This window comes from Sitophilus oryzae, unplaced genomic scaffold (assembly GCF_002938485.1).
Source record: "Sitophilus oryzae breed Bouriz unplaced genomic scaffold, Soryzae_2.0 scaffold_172_pilon_pilon, whole genome shotgun sequence".
Classification (NCBI taxonomy): domain Eukaryota; kingdom Metazoa; phylum Arthropoda; class Insecta; order Coleoptera; family Curculionidae; genus Sitophilus; species Sitophilus oryzae.
The window spans coordinates 8,516,777-8,532,574 of NW_022146424.1; the positions used below are offsets into that span (position 1 = coordinate 8,516,777).

General features: G+C 33.3%; 2 protein-coding genes and 1 long non-coding RNA gene across 6 annotated transcripts in view; 2 read left to right on the forward strand and 1 right to left on the reverse strand.

The window, feature by feature from the left end:
- The window catches only part of LOC115881732 (eukaryotic translation initiation factor 4E transporter-like), a 47,514-nt gene extending 43,580 nt beyond the window's left edge, over positions 1 to 3,934 (forward strand). For all 3 annotated transcript variants that reach the window (XM_030899350.1, XM_030899349.1, XM_030899351.1), the window contains one exon: positions 2,169 to 3,934. The gene's annotated coding sequence lies outside the window, so the exon portion shown is untranslated. The remainder of the gene's footprint in view (positions 1 to 2,168) is intronic.
- A 6,829-nt stretch (positions 3,935 to 10,763) lies between these two features.
- Positions 10,764 to 14,372, reverse strand: LOC115881615. Its single transcript, XR_004050063.1, has 3 exons — positions 14,109 to 14,372; positions 11,339 to 14,023; positions 10,764 to 10,888 (listed from the first exon to the last, which is right to left on the reverse strand). It is a non-coding gene; the product is annotated as an uncharacterized LOC115881615 (long non-coding RNA).
- LOC115881614 overlaps positions 13,728 to 15,798 on the forward strand; it is a 52,576-nt gene continuing 50,505 nt past the window's right edge. Inside the window, exon 1 of one of the 2 annotated variants that reach the window (XM_030899167.1) lies at positions 13,728 to 13,862. The gene's annotated coding sequence lies outside the window, so the exon portion shown is untranslated. Of the gene's footprint in view, positions 13,863 to 14,659; positions 14,776 to 15,798 lie in introns of those variants that run through there. The other variant, XM_030899168.1, reaches the window with a different exon arrangement.

Sequence of the window (15,798 nt, forward strand, 5' to 3'; positions counted from 1 at the left end):
GTTGTTTTAGATACATATTGTTTTTCCACCTGTTACGAGCATAACGGGCGGAGGTCGAGATATTATGGCGCTGTATGTTTCAGTACTTTGTTATTAAGTTTCAATATTTAGGTATTTATTTATTCTGAAAAATTTTCATAATAATATTTTAAGATTTTTTAAAAATGTATACAGGGTGTTTTGAAAAATCTGGTCATTGATTAATCACGAACCTGCTTAAAGCCCTTGACATAAAAAGCTGATTTTTGGAAAACGGATTGACTTTAGGGTGTAGAGGTTCGATAAGAAGGGATTTTTCGAAACTCAAATTCTAAGAGGGTGAAACCACCCTCAAATATTAGAATATTTTTTATTTAAAAACTGGTGAGTTTCGAAAAAACTCTTAAACACGTATATTTTATTTTGTTGTTTTTCATATTTTGAGATTTTTAAAAAATATATAGGTACAGGGTGTTTCATAAAATATAACCACTGAGTAATCATGATTCTGCTTAAACTGCTTGACCTTTAAAGCTGATTTTTGGCAAATGGATTGACTGTGGGGTGTAGAGATTCGATAAGGGAGGGTTTCTCGAATCTCAAATTCCAAGAGGGTGAAAACGCCTCTCAAATATTACAATATTTGTTATTTAAAAAACGGTTAGTCTTTCGGGAAAACGATTGGACACGCATAATTTATTTTGTTCTTTTACAAATTTTGAAATTTTTAAAAAATAATACAGGGTGTTCCAAAAAGTTGAGTAGGTAATTGATTAACCACGATTCTGCTTAAACTGCTCGACGTTTAAAGCTTATTTTTGGCAAATGTGAGAAAATTTTATCCAGTTTGTATGTTAATGGAAATTCTTGCTTTGCTTTATCATCACCATTACAAATTAATAATTCGACGCGAACGAAGTGGCGGGTACATGCTAGTTTAAGTGTAAAATTAATTCGAACTCTAGTGTGTAGTTGATTTACTTATGAAGAATATACTACACATTTTGTTATATTGCTATTTTTTGACCGCAAATGGTAAAATCATACTAAGAGCTTCTCGCCCGTCAAGTGAGATGCACCCTGTACACTGCTACGCAATTCAGGATCTACGCGGATCGAGGGGCAGGGCGTAGGTAGATCGGAATGTATAGGTATAGACGAGTGGCGGCATTTTGGCTTTTTTATATCGCAATTTGTAAACAGCGCTTATTTGTAAACAACCCCCGTTTTTAGAGAGGTATTTTAGATAACAATCGATATTTAGAAATGTTATGACACCCTGGAAATACTACCACCGAGCACGTCATTGTTGCAACTTGCAACTGCGTTAATACGCCCGGCGGTGATCGCCTCATACTCTTTCAGATATTTAGCAATAAAATAAAGAAACCTGTTATTTTTAAGCTGTTATTTTAAGCTGTTTTTTATAAATAACTAACAGTTTCAACTGTTATCTAAAAATAACAGTTTTGCCCATCACTATATTACCATACAAACGCGTCTTAATTCTTAGGAATAATCGGTTGACACATAGTTTTAATACGGAGGTCAGTTCTTTTGATTCTTGCTTTTTGAACGCATTTGCTCTACTGCGCATAATCGTAACTGTACCAAGAACAGGTTCTCTGCTTTGTTGGAACAAACCTACAGTCCTAAGTGTCAATATTCTATTGGGACGGATACACGCGTCGTTCGTCAACGCTGCGAATAAAATTCAATGAGAAAAATTAATCTATCTTTGTTTGGTACAGGGACTGGACCATCTCCGGTCCTAAGACAATAAGTTAAAAACTTGTCCGACTCCAACACATTTAAATAACGGTTTCGCATGTTTTGTAAAAATATTCTGACGTAATTCGGAGTATATACCGTATGATTGAAAAAAAACGGCGTTAACTTGGTTTGGAACTGACGATCGGTGACATTCGTTATATCATTTTACATAAAATGACAGCGATTTTCATTTCTAAGCCAACCGTAACGCTGTTTTTTCGATCGTTTGTCTTATCCGCTCTTTGGTTTTGTTTTAAAAATCATGATTTTTCATTGGCGTTAGGGGGATTTTAACTTAGAAACCTTCCCATGCGCGCCCCTCTGGAATTGAACCTACTACCAAGCACGTTTATGATTTTTTTTAATAAAATCTTACCAAAAGATCGTTATAAATTTTGTTTAATTTTTTGTTTCAGATCTTAACAGCATCAAAAAGACAAATCTAAGTCACTAAAACAATGGAAATATTTTCTGTGGAGTTTCTTGTCAATTTTCATTCGGGAAAATAAACTAAAAAAGGGAGTTTAACGAAAAAGTGACAATTTTCGACTAAACCATATAAAAAAATAAATTCAACCGTGTACATATATGTAATTTGTGATAGATTTGCTCTAAACTCGGTGGACTCCACACTTGTTGATAATTGAATTGATTCAAAATCGAGTCTATATAAATATAAAATTAAAAGAAACATTATAAAAAAGAAATGGTTACATTAGTTTGTAGAGTTAATCATATATAAACGAGAGTATACAGGGCGTATAAAAAAACCTCAAATAGCTGTAATATTGAACAGTGTCGTATATCGCCCTGTATATGCATGAATACTGTCCTTGTCGAATAAAATAGTGTCCGTCATTCATTTTAATGTTGGGATTTCTACGAAAGTTTTTGTTTTTGAGTTTTATCTGAAGCATTCTGAGCTGAAAGTAAGGAACGATTCCGTTTTGGTTTCCGGTTTGATGTCACGTTAGGGTTTTTTGTTTCGTTTAGGTGTCGTGTTCGTAATGTAACCATTTTAAAGGATGAGAATTGTTGGACTTTTAGAATAGAACGAAGTTTTTCGCATTTTGCAAAACCGGGAAATATGAATCCAGAATTTACCTTAAATTAAGTACGTACCAATAAGTAAATTCATACAAAAAAAATCTACATATGTCTACTCTCATTATAAACTAAATTTGCATCTATATGTGTGTAAAAAAGTTTGCGACAAATGGGATTTTTTTTGAATTATCGAAAAAGTTTGATCTCTATGCCCAAATAATTATTTTTTCAATGTCCCTATATACTTTTCACTATTGGCACATACAGACGTAAAATCGAATTCTGAACAATTGTTCTCTTTGACGTTTGTTGATATTTTGTCATCTAACCTCATTTTTTATGTATGTAAAGAGAATTTTTGAATTTGCCGTCATGGCAGTTGTCACATGACATATGTTAAAATGATATTTTTGTTGGGCATGGCAAATTGATTTGGCCTAAACGTGTTTCGAGACTTTTCCCCATAGTTGCTTGTTTTTTTACACACACTGTTCAAAACTTGCAAGTTCTTAATGTTTACAATAATTATGGGGTTTTAATAACTTAAATAATTAATTAACATGTTTTAAGTTTATTAAATGGTATGTTGGAGAATATTGTGTAACATTTTTAAACATTTATAAGACGTCATAATCAGATAGTGTACAAATGTTTTTTGTTATATCAACAGTAGACAATTGAGTTTCCTATAAACCAAAAACGCAACGTGTTCCAGAAATAAGTGCTATAGTATAAGTGATATTTTAGGGGGTGGTAGATTTGCCATTTTTAAAATAAATTAAAAATAACCCAGTTATTAACTTTGCAAATAAAAGAAAATAATGGCAACATTTTGAGAACCGCTGGCGATAAGCGGCTATTAAGGTTTTTTCACCAGGTTTTTTAGCTTATTTGACGCCTCAGGTGAATAAACAAGTGGCACTCAAAAGTTTTTTAAATTTCCTGGAAAATTTTTAACAATTTTTTTTTCGCAAAAAAATCCTCTTAGGCGTGTTTCTGCTACCGAAATATACTACCAGTTAAAATATTTACAATTATTTCTGGGACACCCAGTATATTAACAGCTTAATATTCAAGATTCGTTTTAATTTTTGTGATAGTCACAAGGTTTGAACAGTTAATTAGTAATTTTTAGAGTTGCTAAAAGTACTTATATATAAATATAAGTACTTTTAGCAAAAAAAAATTGACCATATGAATTTTTTTAATATAAATTAAAATAAAAAGGTAAAACCTTGGATTAATAAAATGAAATTTCAATATTCCTGGGTAAAATTCATATGGTCAATTTTCTTACCAATTCTGTAAGACTGAATTTTTTTTATTGGCTTTATTAATAAGGTCTTTTAGTGAGAATTAAAATATTAAAATTTGACAGATTACAAACAAAAGTTTGTGGTTTATTGTTCTTTATCTCTAAAACAAATTATTTGTTCCTTTTTTATCTATCAGTGAGTTTAAAACTTATTGATCATGGAGACTAAGTTTTCAGACATAATCTATTTTAACATAAAGTTGCCTAATCAACAAAAAATATATTTGACGTTTTGTGTAACATAATTTATTCAAATTTCTTAAAATAGAAAATAAATAAATTGTAGATTTTCTTTTTTAAGTTCTTTGTTATTTACTGCAATATTATTAGTCATTTTGGCCAATTTCTGTCCAACAATCATTGAGTCTCTATGATTCTTTATAGGTATAGAAGAGGACAAATACCTTAATTTTATGGTGTTTGTTTGATCAAATTTGTTTGCAAATGCTGAAAACTTCGATTCTCACGACCGTCTGTTAAAAGTGAAACGAATTTGCCGATTACATTCCTTGTTATGTCTTGGTATAGGCATTACTGATTCCTTGTCATGTTAGAAGAATTATTTTCAACTATTCAGTAACGTACAATGTTATTCAAACTAAAAGAGTAGTATTAAAAGTAAACTTAATAAGGTACGAACGATATTGAGAAATAATTCTTTTAACGTTCTATGATCTTCTCAAAAAATAAATCTCATTTCCATCGCAGAGAAAGGAAAAACAAATAGTGTGAAAATTGAGAACCGAAATGTAACTGGCTTTGCATTTTTTTAAATTTGTTCCCCGATTTCGCGACCTATCAGTTTTCAAAGCAAGGTTACATTGAGGTCCAGTTTACGTGTAAAAATTGTATGAATTTATTTTGTAAATAAATGAGATTGTCATGATAATTATTGACACTTTGTTTGAGATTAATAAAGTACAAAAAAATGGCAGTTTTATTTTAATATAACTACCTATCCTTTTAAAGTTGTTCTACCAAAGTGTCAAAATGCTCTTTTTTGTGGATACAATATGATCGAAAAAAAAACGACGTCAGCGATAGCTATGAAATGAGCATCGCTGTCATATAAAAAATTATATGGGGAATGTAATCTTCATTTCCAAGCCAACTGGATGCCGTTGTTTTTTTTTTCGATCATACGATAACGTTTACAAAGTAGGTGTAAAATAAACAGAGGTAAGATTAATATTAAGGTCAGGTTATTTGAAGTATTTCCGTTTTTTTTTGAAGTGCTGCCGCAGACGTTCATACATGTGCGACAATACAGTTACGAGTTATTTTCTCATACAAACAAGGTTGCACAGCAAGTATAGTAGCACAAAATGTGCGTTGTACTTATACCGGGTGCGTCTCAAATTGGCTCACCCCTATAACTTTTTTATTTTTAAATCAAAAGTTGCAGTCATTTTCCGTGAAACAGGACGTGGCCAATAACAATTGAATACACCAATCAATCCAAATTTATGTCATATACTAACATACCAAATCTCGTTTTCTTCGAAAAAAATAAAAAAGTTATAAGGGTGAGCCACTTTTGGTGCGCACCAGGTATGACCATTAGCAGGTATGAAGGAAGCGTATGTAAGTCTGAGTATAGATTAGATGCCAACGCTTGTACATTTATAAATTTAGGCAATGATGGAAAGCTTGTTTGAAACATAGCATACACCCAAAAAAAGGTACAATGGGATGAAGATCGTGGTCATGGTAGATGGCAACACCTGGATTTCAGCAAAAATTCTTTGGGTCACGATTTTCATGTGCACGTCAATGTGTTAAGTACAATAAGACATACTGAAGAAAAAGAGAGGAGTATTTTCCCCAGGGGATGAAATAAAGCGCTGGGTTAAGTGGTTATGCAGTGAACACTTCGCATTTTTCTCTCTCCGACTTACCAGATCACCATAGCGACTGACTCCATGTAAATACCGATTCAAGACTCAGTGTGGCCGACAGGGTATGTAAAATTATATGCCAAATGTGATCGATCGTCATTTCCAAATCGACTAGACGCCGTTTTTTTTTCATATGGTAATCAATATGCAAGCTTGAATGGCATACAGGGATTCTGGTCTGTGGTTGCTACATACATGTTTAAGATGCATTTGAAGTCGAGTATTTTAGTTACCTAACTCATATTTTATAATTTTTCAAATATGTGAGATATTAAAACTATATTTAATTTGACTGAATTATTATTATTGTTTTTATCAATGACCATTGTACCATGTATGTGTGACCATTATTGTTTTTATCAATGACGTATTGTAAATGCAACACACTATTTATTAAGGCGCATTCTCACGATTTGTGTACTTGGCAAGTACGCCAATATTTGCGTACTTCGCAAGTATTACTATCTTTGTAAACAACAGTATTTTGCAACAAGTCCTGACGAGTGACAAATAATTGTACAAGGAAACCGACATGGCAAGTATATGGCAATAACCAATGTTTGTACAAGTACATGAGTCGTGAGAGTCCGCCCCTTTAGACATCCTAGATATTCGTCTATTCTTCCATTGAAGCTCCGGCGAAAAACCGTGGGTTGGATTAATTGTATGTAATATAATGCGGGTCCGCGGACTAAAGCGAAGCAACGTTGCTTGGTTTTGCATTGTTTTGTTTTTTTTGCCGCGCTTCGCACAAGTGCGCTGTATGCTTAATGAATCAGATATGATCATAGCAACAGTCAACAATTTAAATATCTTTTGGCATTACTGTGATATCTAATTATAAACGAGATAGCACGCTTTATTGGTTGTATCTAAATCTATACATATAAATGAATTTGACAAAGTTGCAACAGAGACACCTTAGTCAACTGCATAGATAAAAGAAAATAATCTTCTATTAAGAGTCAACTGTTAGAAATCAAAATGGTACTGTCATGTCTCAAACGTATCGGTCCTTGAAAAAGCTAGCTGCACAAGCACTGAAATCATGATTACTAATCCCGCTTAAGATCTTTGTTATATACTACTAGTTATAGTTACGTATACAGGATGCAAGAAAACCGCCTACCGAAATATCTTATAGACGGTAAGAGAAAACCAGGTGGACAACTCAAAAGGTACAAGGATATTTTCCATAAAATCTTAAAGGAAATAAGCATGCAGAATCAGTGGGACGAAGCAGCGTACAATAGAACACAATGGAGAATTGTAAATTCAGTTCAACGACAACCAAAAAGTAAAGCGGCAACAAAGCAACGAAGTAATGAGATTTTTGAATATCCGGAGTGCCGAAAAGAGATAACCAGTATGGAGTATGTATATCACGTATGGGGCTTGTAAGTCACGGAAAAGCTCATGAAAGAAAACGCCTTGCGTAACCATCTTCTGATGCGTGTCAAATAATCGTCAGCGAGTAGTAGTCTGGTCACTACTGTCAATACTCTTGAGGTACCATTTCATATTCTTATTTCTGGTACACCTTGAATGTTATTAGTTTCCCATACATAGAAGATTTGAATTGCAGATTTAGTCCGCGGACGACTAGTCCGCGGACGACTAGAGGCCTGTCACGTACCAAAACTGGTATTTTGGTTTGCGTGCCGATTAGATCTTTGCCCGATTAAATTATTCTTAATTAAAGCTTCATTCAGAACCTCGAAATCAGTGCAATAAATTAGTAGTTTCAATTAGTCGTAGAAGTGTGTTCACCTACTTTTAATGTAAGCATTCAGAACGTCATAATTAGTGGTAGTAATTTTCAATTAGTGGAAAAAGTTAACGAACTTATGACTTTTCCACTAATTATACTTCAAAATTTGCGAGGAATGTCATTTTGGCCTTTGATTATCACCCGTCAAGAAAAATTTTGGTTAGAAATCAAAATCAAAATCAAATCAGTTTATTGTTTTATAAGCTACATATTATGCTTTCACTATGGATACAACAGATTACCGCAACCTGTTGCTAGGATATTTTATTAATTTTAATTGTGTTTTTTAGACATTGTGAATGATCGTAAACTAAAAAGTATAAAGTGTAATTGGAACCACTAATTGGGAGGTTCTGAATGAAGCTTAAGACAAAATTCGACGTTTCATAGCAGTTCTTATATAGATAAATGTTTATCGGAATAAAAACTGCCGCTAGAAAGAGCGTTAAAAGTCCGTCGACTTTATCCTTCGTTCGACTTTTAGACCAATCTAATCTGGCAGATCAATTCTGCGGATTTAGCCTGTGGTAGACTTGGCCCGCTACGCGCCTGAGCCGCCACAAACACAAAGTTTTTATCATCACATCTTCTGGTGAGGCTATTTAAAAATCAGAGGATATATTTATAAATTTAATTTCAAATGTAAACATTAACTTCAGTGAAATAGCATTTTTTAACTCTATGGAAATATTTGATCTCATGTAACATTTAGGTAAATAGGATTTTACTTTGTTATTACATTTTTATTTTATGTATTACAAGATAATGATAGATACAAAATAAATATAGATTTTAAAGAAACAAAACAAATAGAAAGAATAATACTTGAAAAACAAAACAAAAAAATATCAAAATCTAAAAATTATTGTGTGAAAAAAAGGCATAAAATAAATTATAATAAGCATAAAATTAGGAGCGGTAGAACTGAAACAAAGTTGAAATAATAAATATTTATTATGTGTAGAGGGAATGACAAAATACAATAAAATATCAGTATAGAGATTTATTTTTAAAATTGCCATTTTTACTTTGTACAAATCATATTTTTAGATGGTCGAGTACTGTATACTGTATATCTAACTTCGCATCACTTAAATTAAAGAATTCTATAAAACAGGATGAATTTGGAACAATATAAATGAGTAAATTTCTGTAATTTATGAAATCTATAATAATACCCTTATATTACTATAAGCATACTACGGGCAAGTTCAATTAGAAATTTAAAAATATGGGAATAGATTGATAACATTTTTTTTTAAGTTTCAGTATAAAAATCACTAGTCTAAAACTGTTGATGCTCGTGGTTCTCAATTTTTCCATAACCTAACCTAACCGCGACGGACCGTCCGTCGTGTTATAGTCGTGTTTTTTCAAGATAGCCGTCGGACGGAGAACACGCGATCATGTAAAATTGTTCATATAAACTCATGGTACTTGCTCAAAGGTGCGGCCGTTACGTCGCGGTCCGCTCCATCTGGAAACGCTGTTACAGCGCTTTCAGCATGGGAGCATACGCAACCCATGTGAAATTGTTCATATAATAGTTCAGTCATTGGGGATTTTTGCTTGGAAAAAAGTCCGGAAGTTTTGCAACTTTGCAGGTTTATAGGTTTTGGGGTCTCTAACTAAAATCCATAAAATGCACATTTCCAGACTTGCCGCCGGCGCCGCCATCTTGCTAAGATGGCGCCCAAAATCGGTATTTTGTGACTATCTCGAAAACTATGCGTTTTTCGCAAAAATTTGAGGAGAGCAAAATTAAAGAGAATAAAATTTCCTATAAAAAAGGTTTCACGAAAATTTTCGATGTCAACCGTTTAGGCACAAAATCCCTGGAAATTTTACAATTTTGCGTAAAATATGATATATTATGTATAGTCCATTTTCCGAAATCAAATGTCGATTAGGGTTCACTAAAACTAGTTTTAGTTTAGTTTCTTCAATTTTGTCGTAAGACAGTGGCGTATCATTAATTCGCTCATTAATTTATGAATAATTAATTTTAATTATAGAAAATGTGTACTTGTTTCCACACCACACAAGAGGTAAAGTATATGGCGCGTTTATTTTAACGTCGTCTCCCTGGAGGTCTACTCCACTAGATAAACTAAAAACTTTAACTTATCTGCACAAGCCCGAGGGATCGGGCTCATTGAAGTCGATCGTGTCTGCTGTGCTGGGCTCATCAAGGTGGTCTCTCAATACGTCCAACTCTTCATCTTCAGCCGCCAGAGGGATATCTACAGGCAAGTCCAACTCCTCTTCATCGGATTCGTCGAGTGACACTTCAGTGACGTTGTCACAGGATTTCCCATTGCAGTATGCACAAATCATTGAATATTTTAATCCTGCTTTTCTGTATCCCCAGGCTTTACCATAGTTGTTGGTTTTGCATTTCCGGGTTTAAAATGCCAACAGGGATTTTGGAGCTGGATCTTTCAGCGTTGTGACTGGAGTAATGCCTGTTTTTGTTTTCTTCCAACCCCATTCTTCGGCATCTTTGGTACAACCAGACCAATGCTGAACCTGGTGGTAAGTTCGCAATGAATGCTGTCCAGCACGACAATTAATTATTCATAAATTAATGAGCGAATTAATGATACGCCACTGTTTTATGACAAAATTGAAGAAACTAAACTAAAACTAGTTTTAGTGAACCCTAATCGACATTTGATTTCGGAAAATCGACTATACATAATATATCATATTTTACGCAAAATTGTAAAATTTTCAGGGATTTTGTGCCTAAATGGTTGACTTTATCGAAAATTTTCATAAAACCTTTTTTATAGGAAATTTTATTCTCTTTAATTTTGCTCTCATCAAATTTTCGCGAAAAAACGCATAGTTTTCGAGATATTCACAAAATACCGATTTTGGGCGCCATCTTGGCAAGATGGCGGCGCCGGCGACAAGTCTGGGAATGTGAATTTTATGGATTTTAGTTAGGGACCCCAAAACCTATAAACCTGCAAAGTTTCAAAACTTCCGGACTTTTTTCCAAGCAGGCCCCTTCTTGATCCCCAATGGCAGAACTATAAACATAAACTCAAGGTAATTGCTCGAAGTTGTGGTCCTCTCCATCTGAAAGCGCTGTAAAATCTACAAAATAAAATAGTTATTCTTTTTTGTAAACACTGCTGCTTTAATACAACAACTAATTGTCAGCAGTGGTTTACTAATAAACAAATTTGCCTAACGGACAAAAAAATGCTTAACGTTTCGGGAAGTAGGTATATCTCTTTCCGTCGTCATTAATTAACTTAATTAAGCAGAACGTCAACGATTTTTTGTAGACGTATCTGTTTAAAAAAAACTAAAGTATTCTCGAATAGTTACATTTAGATATTTTAAATGGTTTTTTTTCTTTATTGTTTGTTTTTTTCTGCTGACGACGGGAAGAGATATACTTCTCGAAACGTTAAGCATTGTTTTGTCTGTTAGGCAAATTTGCTTATTAGTAAATCACTGCTGACAAGTTGCAAGGTCCCCGTTGGATTAACGCAGCAGTTTTTACAAAAAATAATTATTTAATTTGGTAGATATTCTTACAATGCATGTGGCAATTTTTTCCATAGGACTTTTTTGAAAAGATAAATTCGTCACAGAGATATACAGACATTTTTTACCGAAGAAACTTGTTGCACTGAAGCATGATTGTTCATAATTTTGTCACATCACACCCTGTACACAACATTAAATACCAAAGGACAAAAAAGAACCCATAGAAAATCTAAAATTGATTAGGAAAATGTTCCAAAAAACCGAAAAGTTTCTTTTGATGTGGCACACTGTATGCATACAATCCCTTGAATATCATAAATACAGTATGGAAACATTTGCTCTTTGTATGGAAAGTACCTGCAGAAAAAATGCATCTTATGACGCACTCAGACGACTCGTGTACTTGGCAAACAATGTGATTGGTATTCAAGGTCCGGCACTAGTGTATCGGTCATCTATACAAAGTTTCTAAGTTATTTATTATAGAAGCTACGCGCATTATTGCCGGACCCTTGCCAAGTACACGAGACAGAGAGTCTGCCTTTCTTTAAATGAATATGAAAAAAAATTAAGTAAGTATAAAAACAAAGATCAAAAAAATTTCAATTTTAACGCCTATATTTAAATATTTTCTGAAAACTGGTACTTTATTTCACTTTTTCTTTTTATGCAGATCCATGAATATTTGGAATTTTGTGTATCCTTACTGCTACCAAGATTATTTTTGTAAAAAATAAACTGATTTAAATTTATTGCACAATATTGGTTAGTACTGCTTAAAAATATTTTTTCCGGAATTTTCTTCATATCCTAGCAGCCCAATAATAAAACTTACTTAAAAATCTTCAGAGAATGTATGTTTTGCTGTCAAAATCTAAAATACTTTTGAGAACGAAAGAGGAAACACTTATTATTATTAGTCCAGACGTGCCTCTTACATTACTGCTGCTATTTGATTTATTATAGGTACCCCTCCCATAAAATATCGACCTGGAATGTAAAATTTAACTAGACCTACCCTAAGGACCAACCTACCTTTAAAACCGCCTGAACTATGTCGTAAAAAACACTATTTTTACGTATTATTTTCAGCAAGCATTACTATATACTTTTTCGCATTTTCACCTAAAAACCATTATCTAGATGTATCCTATTTACTTATGTACTTACATACCAAGGTACAATGTCTCATTTAAAATTAATTTTACCTACACCGTCTTCTGTGTATTGTTTTTGCCACTAATTTAGTGAGGAAGACTTCACTAGATAACAGAGTGAAATACGTACTGCGGTTTAAGGCTATTTATGAACATACATACGTTTATTAGACACGCACAAAGGATAATATAACTTATCACGTGTGTATATAGATTGTACTACTGATAAATCTAAATAATTCAGTCGGAGTTGTTATGATGACATCGATGATTACTTTGAAGCCATCCTCGATTTTTTATATTCTGTTTACACGTTGCTATAGATAATTATTGTTAATTTGATTGTTAAATTACCATACTCATGCGTCCGTAGTACCTATATGCGAAAATATCGTTATATAAATATACGATTTAACACGGTAATTCCGCAGTATTATAAACTTGTAAAACATTCCCGTCCACTTTTCTCTACGTTTTGGAACCTGTATGAAAATTTTGTCGACCTCAATAATTGGTTTATTAATATACTGCTGCCATGCGCTTGGCGTGACCTCCATCCGATCAATACGCCTTGCAGTGGAGAATTTCAAGCCTAGCTAGCGATAACATTCGTATTATTTTCACATTTTGATAGAATAGTAAATTACTATTTTCTATTATTTATTTTCGGTGTACTGGTGGAAACATATTTATTCTCTGCTTAGATAATATAGTTATTCAGAAATAAAACAATCTAAATCTGTTGGAAGTTTTATTCACTTAAAATAGTCCGTAGTGTTATTTTCATTTAATTGGTAATCGAGTTTTTTACGTAGGAACTTTATAGTCGTGAAACAATGTTAAAATCGTTTATAGAGGCTGTTTTGTACGATTATTCCGAGGAATTATTTTACTCAAACCGAACAATGTACTTAAAATGTCATCTTAGTCATTCGTGAATCATTGTCGTCGAAAAAACTAGATACACGACGAGCACATTTATTAACAAAATAATTAAAGTTCCTTAAACACAATGTTGAAACGAAATAAAACAATATCAGTCCTTGGTCGGTCACTAAACACCAACACTGTCCAATTTAAACATATCGACGATCGTTGAACGTACCGACTCCCCTCATACTTGCAACTATCATGGCCGAAAATGAACTGAAGCTGGGCGCTGGGCGCGGGACTGGGGAACTGAATTTTCCGAATGCTGGGCTGACTCGCTTCGGTCCTTTTCGTATTTGTTCGTTGACGTTTACCGCCTTTTTCTCTTCCGTGCAGTGTGCAGTTGTCTTTATGAAACGATGTTGTTCGTACTGAAGGAAAGAAATTCCAATCGTTATGGCGGATTTCTAGAACTAGAACTTATTAGATTGTCAGTATTCAGTTGTTAACGACCAGATTCCATTCTTTTACGAATATAGATTAAGGTAAGATCGCAGTGAAGAAAGGTATGGACCTTCGTAGAGTCCTGACGTGTAAGATAATCTGCCAGTAACAGCCAGCAATGGCGTCTGGCGTCTCTTCGAGCATTCGTTTATCGGTGAGGCAGTGTTGTCGTTTCAATAGTGTTGTCGTAGTTTGCAGTTTGCTGAAAGTTATATATTATTTTTACTCGTTTATATCATGAAGTGGTAATAGTTTGGCGATTTAAAACTAGTGAACAAATTGAATACCTGGCTGGAGTTTATTTGTGAGTCCTAGAATAAATGATACATAATGAAATTAGAGCTGTGAGCGCAAGCGTAAAGAAAATATAACCTTAGCAAGCGGGTAGGTACATCCAATTTTTATTTCGTAATCATTCTACAATTTTTTGATGTTTGATTGACTTGAGTTACACTTTATACTTCGTCACAGGTCACAGGTAATTCTATATCATGTAAATATCAATACGTATGTATAGTGAATTCCTGTCGTTTTACCGAACAGATAACTAATATCTGTGTATGAGAGTGTCTCAAATACCCGTGAATCTAAATGTCAAAACCCGATTTGACGCTTCGGCATGGCTCGTGTTGGTCCGTTGACGTTTCTGGTTAATTTTTCTGTAGTAGTCTTTGGAATTTAGAAGTCGTTGCTGTTTATAACAAAAAAATCGAGGTTTTAGTAGTTTTACTTTTAGTTGATGAGTATTTAATGGGGCGTATGTTATATAAATGCCTTATTATGATAGTTTGTCTTAAATGTTCGGTTTGAATTCCAGCTGTATATAGTAGTGTAAGTTTCAGATCTGGCATTTAGTGCACGTGGCAATTTACGGTGGCTCTTATATTCGTATTACATAGTTGAAATAGTGCACTCGCTTTTCTAATATGGTGATGAAGTATATGTGGTTTTGCTGTAAGTTAAAATTTTTATTCGTCTTGCATTAAGTAAATTAAACATAGTCCATAGGCCAAAGATACTTCAGGTGTACTCATTTCATGATGATGTGTTGTTTACCGTTGTAGTCTACATTTTTGTTTATTTGATTATAAATTAATGTTTATTTAAATGAAAAAAAACTAGATTGTTCATTTAAATAGCACAAAAAACTTCCTCATGCTTTAGTTAATACAAAATTGATATCATAATTATAATGCCTGTAATCAAAAAATATGTAGTTACGCATTATAATTATAACCGCAGATGTTGTCATGTTGCCACTTCTAATGCGATGTTGACAAATATATGTTGTATATCGAGTAAGAGCCAAAACACACGAGGCGGTTTATAGGCGTCGCGACTTAGATCGTAACCGCTTGCGCAGGGCAGGGTACCGTGTGTTTGGTAACATTGAAGTTCAACGTCGGCTGTACAGACGCTGCGCAGCGACGCCTCGTGTATTTTGGGTCTAATTCTGTTTGCGGATACGCGTGCAAATATGTGTATATTTACCTGGTTTGCTATATTTTTAAATTTGTTTTAGATTAACGAAAAAAAGAAATAGTTTTTTATCGATTCAAATAAGGTAACTTTTTATTTATCGTTCTTTCTGATAGAAGACAAGGATTATTTTACGCTTTATAATTTAATACTTCTATTCGGAACTAATCGGCCAATTACTCCATTATAATATACATGTGTGGGCTTTTCCTCTTTTCTGGAACTTGATTTCTGGTCTAAAGTCTATAGTATTACTAGTGGTCTAGAGTCTATAGTATACATTTTATTTCCATGTTAATTATTATTATTTATGCTTTTTAATTGTTTTTTGTACCTTTTATGTTTAGTTGTAATTAGTTGTTTCTATTACATTTATATTTACTCTTATTTCTAAAATAATTGTTTTTTTATGTCGAGAGACAGATGAAAGGAAACTTTATATACAGAACTGGGTAATTAGTACTTTCTTAATTATTAAAAAAGTGGATGAATGGTTGG